This window comes from Coffea arabica, chromosome 5e (genome assembly GCF_036785885.1).
Source record: "Coffea arabica cultivar ET-39 chromosome 5e, Coffea Arabica ET-39 HiFi, whole genome shotgun sequence".
NCBI classification, from domain to species: Eukaryota; Viridiplantae; Streptophyta; class Magnoliopsida; order Gentianales; family Rubiaceae; genus Coffea; species Coffea arabica.
The window spans coordinates 25,459,892-25,466,260 of NC_092318.1; the positions used below are offsets into that span (position 1 = coordinate 25,459,892).

Here is a 6,369-nt window from a genome sequence, read left to right on the forward strand (position 1 = left end):
TTTCATAGGTTATGTTACTCCGATTGAGCTGAAATTTTGCAGGAAACTCTAAAATATCATTCTCTACAACTTTCATATTTTAATCCAAGGCTAATTTGGTCTCTAACTATGAGGAACAGTACCAGGCAGAATGGTTGAATTAAAACCCTAAATCCGAATTTTTCCGTTCAATGCAGAAATTTTCCGCAAACAACCACAATTTACGCATTCTAGCTTCATTCTAGATCATTTACAACCATCATACATGGCCACACAATAGTAATCATATGAAAATAGAAAAAAATCATGATTAAATAGAAAATGCACCAAATTCTACCAAAAGTCATGAAACAACACCTAAAATCATCACTTCACCTCACACATGTCAATAATTAAGCATTATTGAGTTGCAAGAAAGGTCCCTTAGTTACTCACCTTAACAACCCAAGAACAAGAGCAACTTAGTACCTTAATCCTCCAAACAACTTCACTAATCACCTCACAACCACTCACTTAAGGGTTTTTATGGAGAAAATGCAAGATTAAACGGTTGGTTTGTTGGATTGAGCAAGTTTGGAGCAAGAGATTGGAGAGATTTTCCTTTCTTTTTTGGAGCAAGAGGTTCGGCCAAGGAAGCTTTAAAATGAGGATGATTTTTGGAAATTTTTACTTAAATTGGTAAAGCAAGAAAGTTGGTCAAAATTGACTAAGTTAAGAATTAACCTCCAAGTGACACTTGTCACTCCATTTAATACATCTCTATCCTTTTGTCTCTCCAATAATAATCCATCTAGGTAACTTCTAATTATCTCTTAACATCTGATAAATTAAACTTGGTATACACAACTTAACCTAATTGGCCGAATTTTATCAAACTTACCGCACTAGCGGGTCCCACGTCCGGTATACGCTCTTAATTTCTCAAAAACTAACCGATACTAGAAAAATCATCTAAAAACTATATTTACTCATAAAAATTATCTAGAAAAGTTTTCTAATAAAGAAAATGCAGAAAAGCGTGCAATTAAATAAAATAAAGTCTAGAAAATAAGAAAATCCACGGGTTCTCACATTTGAGGTGCGGTAGTACCGAGCATAAGTTTTCAAATTGTCTTAGAGCCTCTAAGAAAAGAGAAAATACTCGGCGGTCTGCTAGATCCACTGTAAAGCAGTCGAGGGCCAGAAGGGGGTGATTAATGATAATGGCTATGAGAAGAGATCCAAGTAATAGAAGTAATACGAGTGGGGATGGATTTGACTCCACTCGAGGAATAGGGGTTGTAGTTTTACCCTAGTCTAGACTGGCACTTTTGGAGGGGATAATCTTTTGCATAAGGGAAAGTCCTTTTGTTGTTTTGTATCTTGGCAACTTGGCACGTTCTGTTATGACCTTGTCGTTTCCCTTTTCCTTTTGAAATGATTTGATAAACCTATTCCAACTTGATGTAACTATTGTGATCTTTTATAACATATGGCAATTTACTTACTTTTAATTAATTTCATGGCTTACCGGTATATTTAAACTTTGCCCACACCTTTAGATTAGTGATAAGACATGAACGATAGTTGACGTGGTCGAGAATGTACTTGAGAGCGTAGGCAAACTTGAGATCTTGGAGGTGACCAGGGATCGACAATGGACCAAAAATCGAGAACTTAGGACTAAAATTGGGACCCAACGCTTGATTTCCAACTTGATATATTAATTGTGAGATTTGAGTTGGTGAAATGAAATATTTGATAGATTTATTGAGCCTAACAATTAAGAAACTGGATATAATATTTGGAATAAAAGTTTGAGATTATACATAGACTATCGAGACTTGCACAACATGACCATTAGGAACAAATACCCTTTTGCTTTACATGGATAAGGATTTGAGCAACTGTAAGGAGCTATAGTACTATCTAGGCTGGATTTAAGAAGAACTATTACCAGTTGAGGATCCTAGAAACTAATATACTTAAGACCGTTTTCAATTTAAGATACGGTACTTCAAGTTCACAGTTACGCCCTTTGGGTTGACGAAACCACTAGCAGCAATTATGGACTTAATGCATTGGGATTTTAAGCCGTATTTGGATCAATTGGTGGTTATATTTATTAATGGTATATCGGTATACACTAAGGTTGAGGAGGTCATGAAAGACACCTAATGATAGTTTTACAAATTCCGAGAGAGCGCCAACTTTCGTTAAGTTCAATAAATGTGAGTTCGGTTGGAAGAAGTAGCCTTTCTAGGTTGTACAATATCTAAGGAAGGAATTACTATAGACTCAGCTAATGTGGAAGCTGCTTTAAGAGGAAACAACCAGAAAACCCTACTGAAATTTGGTGTTCTTAGAGTTAGTCGAATATTACTTTTGGTTTATCAAGGACTTTTCTAAGATTGTAATATCTGGTAAGTTATTTGGGATTCTAAATGTGAGGAAGAATTTTAAAAGTGAAAAGTACTTAACCGATGCACCTGTCTTAGCCTTACCGAGCAGAGGAGGTAGTTGTGATTTATACAGATTTTTTTTTTTTTTTTGTGTGCAGAACCATTGGGAATTTTAGTCTTGAAGGAAATAGAAGAAGATCTAATATTCTCTAGTTAAATACAAACTAACATGAAATGGTCATTCTTTCGAAGCTCTCAACCCTAGCCCTATCAAGACTCGAATGTTCCAAAGCTCATTTTCCTTTGCCATCACCAGAATTTGCATTCAAGGAACTTTGCTTACTACCTCGTCCCTCCATCAAACTGCCTGAATTAGAAAGCCCAGTTTGCATGATTTGATGCATGCCATGGTTGGAACCACCTTGACCTTGGAATTGTTGTTGTGCCTGGAAATTGAGCAATTGATGTTGCTGATCTTGAGATCGGAGAGCACTAAGCTGGAAGGGCAACTTCTGAACAGGAACTCCTTGATGCTGCTGCATTGTTGTGGCTTGAGCTTGTTGCACATAAATTCCTTGTTGAGCACTAGAACTTGAAGGAAGCTGTGGAGGCGTTGCTGATGGTTGTAGTTGAGCATAAGCAATGGCAGCTAAATACGTCAAATTTCTCGGCAGGACTGCTTGATACTGGGCACACTCTGAAACTTTGCCAAGGTTTTGATTTTCCAGTATAGCCAAAATCAAATTTTTGTTGTCATCCAAGCACTTCTGAATCTGCTCGATGGTGGTGGAATTAGGAGAAAATGGCAAGGAAGGAGGAGGAGAAGAAGTGAGAGCCGGCGTTGGCTACTGCTGCTGCTGCATTTTTTTTAAAAAATTATTTCTTTTGGTCTGACAGAAAATTATACAGCTCCTCCTTCTTATTCTTCAAATCTTCATTTATACAGATGCTTTAAAGGATGGTTTAGAATGTATATTAATACTACATGATAAGGTGATTGTATTTGCCTCAAAAAAGTTAAAATCTCACGAGAAAAATTTGAGAGGACTCACAAAAATTTCTTATTTTAAATTCCTATTACTAGCTTATTTAAATATTTAATTGCCCGTTTGCTCCGAATATTTTATTCCAACCTTTTTAGACCCGATTACATGGAACTATGACTTACATATATTTTTAAAATAACTTGTTTCAAAAATTTAATTTTTGGAAACCCGTTTAGTGAGAATAGTGAATACGCGTTTGGAAGCAATAATCGATTTGAGGGTACAGTGAGCTAGGAGATTGAAGACTCATATATTAGTTTTAAAATAGTTATTTTTATGTTTAAGTACTCAAGTATTAGTTAGTAATACTATCGTTACAAGAATTCCTTAGAAATTTCGTTCTATCGCGCACAAATCGGAAGTACGCGTTTTCGTGCGCGCGATTAATTGAGGGACTTTAGACCTTTATTTTTATACTATGAAGAGTGAATAATAATAGCATCAATGGAAGTGCATTAGAGGTTTAGTGCACAAGTGAAACAAACCCGAGAGGAAACGAGCACGAAACGCGCGCGTACGCGCACTATTCTTAGTTGACTTTTTGGAGAAATTTGGGCCACAAACACTTAAGCTTCTCAAGGAAGCTTCACCATCAGCAAAACACTCTCTCTCCCTTTGCTCTTGCTGGCCGAACACCGTAGGAGGAAGAGGACCAAAGCTCTTCATCATCTTGCTTCATCTCTTGCTTATTTCACTTCAAATTTCTACCACACCTTGCAAATAACTTGGAGATCATCTTGGGCTTGGAAAGGGGCTTCATTCTCACGGTTTTCTTGGAGCAAAAAGGGGCCAAAAATTTCTGGTTTAATATCATCTAGGAGGTAATGAAGATCCAACCCTTAAATCTTAACTTTTGTAAGTTAAATTGCACTTGGAAACATATAGCTTCATGTGGGTACCTCTATATTGTGGGAAATCATGTGAGTGGGCTCTATGAAATCCCACAATGGACTTGATGAACTGATGTGATGATATTGGGTGTTGTTTATGTCGATTTAGTGATTAAACTAGTGATTATAAGTTGAAAGGTGGAAAGAAAACTCAAAGGAAACAAAAGGAAAGATGGAGCCGGTTATGCCCTGCCTTTGCCGCGCCTCTTGGTGCAAATTTTTGTGGTCCAATTGACTTGATTTTGATGTAGATATGTTTTATAGGTTGTGTGGAAAGTTTCCACCAAAAATCACTTGATTTGGTTGGATAAATGTTTGGATTTCGAAAATTTTTTGTGGCTGGAAACATGTCCAGAGTTGCTCTGGCAGCGAATTTCAAACGGCTATAACTCTTTGGTCCGATGTCGAAATCAAGTGCCGTTTGTGGCATTAGAAACTAGACACTTCCAGTTTTCTAACAGTATAAAATGTATCCTCTGATTCCACTTGAGTAAACCGTACCAGCCTTTCAAATCACCTGCCCTGTTTCTCGACTGTGTTAGAAAACCTGTTATGAGCTGCAAATGTTTGCCTGAAAATGAGCTAGTTATGGACAGAATTTTAAAATGATTCCTTCTGTGAAATTGTAGCTTTATGAATTTAGTTTCCAACGCCACCAACCACGCTCAATTCCAAGTTGAATTGAGTGAGTTGTGGCCGAATTTCGAAACTATCTCAGTGATGGAAAACCCTCTTTTGGCTAGTTGAATGCCTTAATTTGGATTGGGAGTTGTTATTTTGAAATTCATGGTGTTAACCACATACCAAATGTATCTTGGATGTTTATTAGACCTTGTCTTCATCATTGAACCATGTTTGAGATAATTTCATTGACCCAAAAGTACAAGGCAGATTTGCCTTGGAAATTCTTGGAACTTTAGTGGCTTTGTTAACTGACTTTCCGTACGAATTTTTATATGAAATTTGACAGAGCAATAGCCCTTATATGGTAGGGAAATAATACCAAATTTGGTACCATTCCAAGTCCATTTTGATGCCCAACCAAAGTCTCAAAGTTCATGTTTTAAATCTGGAAAACCCTTGTGCAGTGAGAAATTTTCAGCAACTTTGAGTAGCTATATCTTGGCGCTCAAAACTTCAATTCTTGTTCTACTTGTTGTGTTTTAGACTTTGATTGTAACTCTAATTGATTTCCAAATTTTAGATGCTAGTTCACAATCTATGAATTTTTCCGAATTTCCAAATTTGGCCAAAAACCAACCTCGAAACTGTCATGATATTCCAAAACAGCAACTTTGAGCCAGATTTTGAATGTCATCCATTCTGAATCATGGAACAGTATCTTCTAGGAACTTTTAGTACTTTGGAATTAGTTTCCAACGGTACCAAGTTTTCTAATTTTGGGCCTTCAGAGAGTGAGATGTGATTTTTCAAAGATTGCTTATCAAATCTGAAATTTCCGAACTTAAAGGAAATTGTGCTTTTAGAACTCTTCATATTCCTTCTATACCACTTGACCGTTTTACACTTGATTTCAAAGTTGAAAATCAGATTTCTCTTTTATTTTAAAACCCCACTTTTGAGTCTCGATTTGCGAGTAATTAAGGCTCATTTTCGTGATATCTTCTTAGATTGTACACTAGTATAATCTTCTTCGATAATTAAGGTTTTTAAGCGATAGTGTGTAATAGTTATTATTAATTGTTTAGGCACTCAAGAGTACCTTCGAGAGGATCCCATGGGGGACGCCCGAACCCTCAAGTGTGCTTTACTTCTTGAATTACTTGGTGAGTGTCAAGTGTATGCGAACTTGATACGTGCTTAACTGTTATTAATGATTGGAGATTTTGAAAATGGAGTCGAGTGTGTACTTTACTGCACTCGTTCTCATTTGAAATGAATAACTCATGATTGAATTGATTGAAATGAAATGAATGATTGAATGTATCGAATGCTTGAATGACATGAAATGGTATGCTATGGCTGAGTACGTCGTTGGAGTGAATCTCCTCGACTCACAAATGTAACATGGGGGACGCCCAAACTCACTGGACGACCCTGGGACTCGAGCCG

General features: G+C 36.8%; 1 pseudogene; it reads right to left on the reverse strand.

Annotated features, from left to right (window-relative positions):
* Positions 1–2,519: 2,519 nt before the first annotated feature.
* LOC140006239 (uncharacterized) lies at positions 2,520–3,223 on the reverse strand (annotated as a pseudogene).
* Between the last annotated feature and the right edge of the window lie 3,146 nt (positions 3,224–6,369).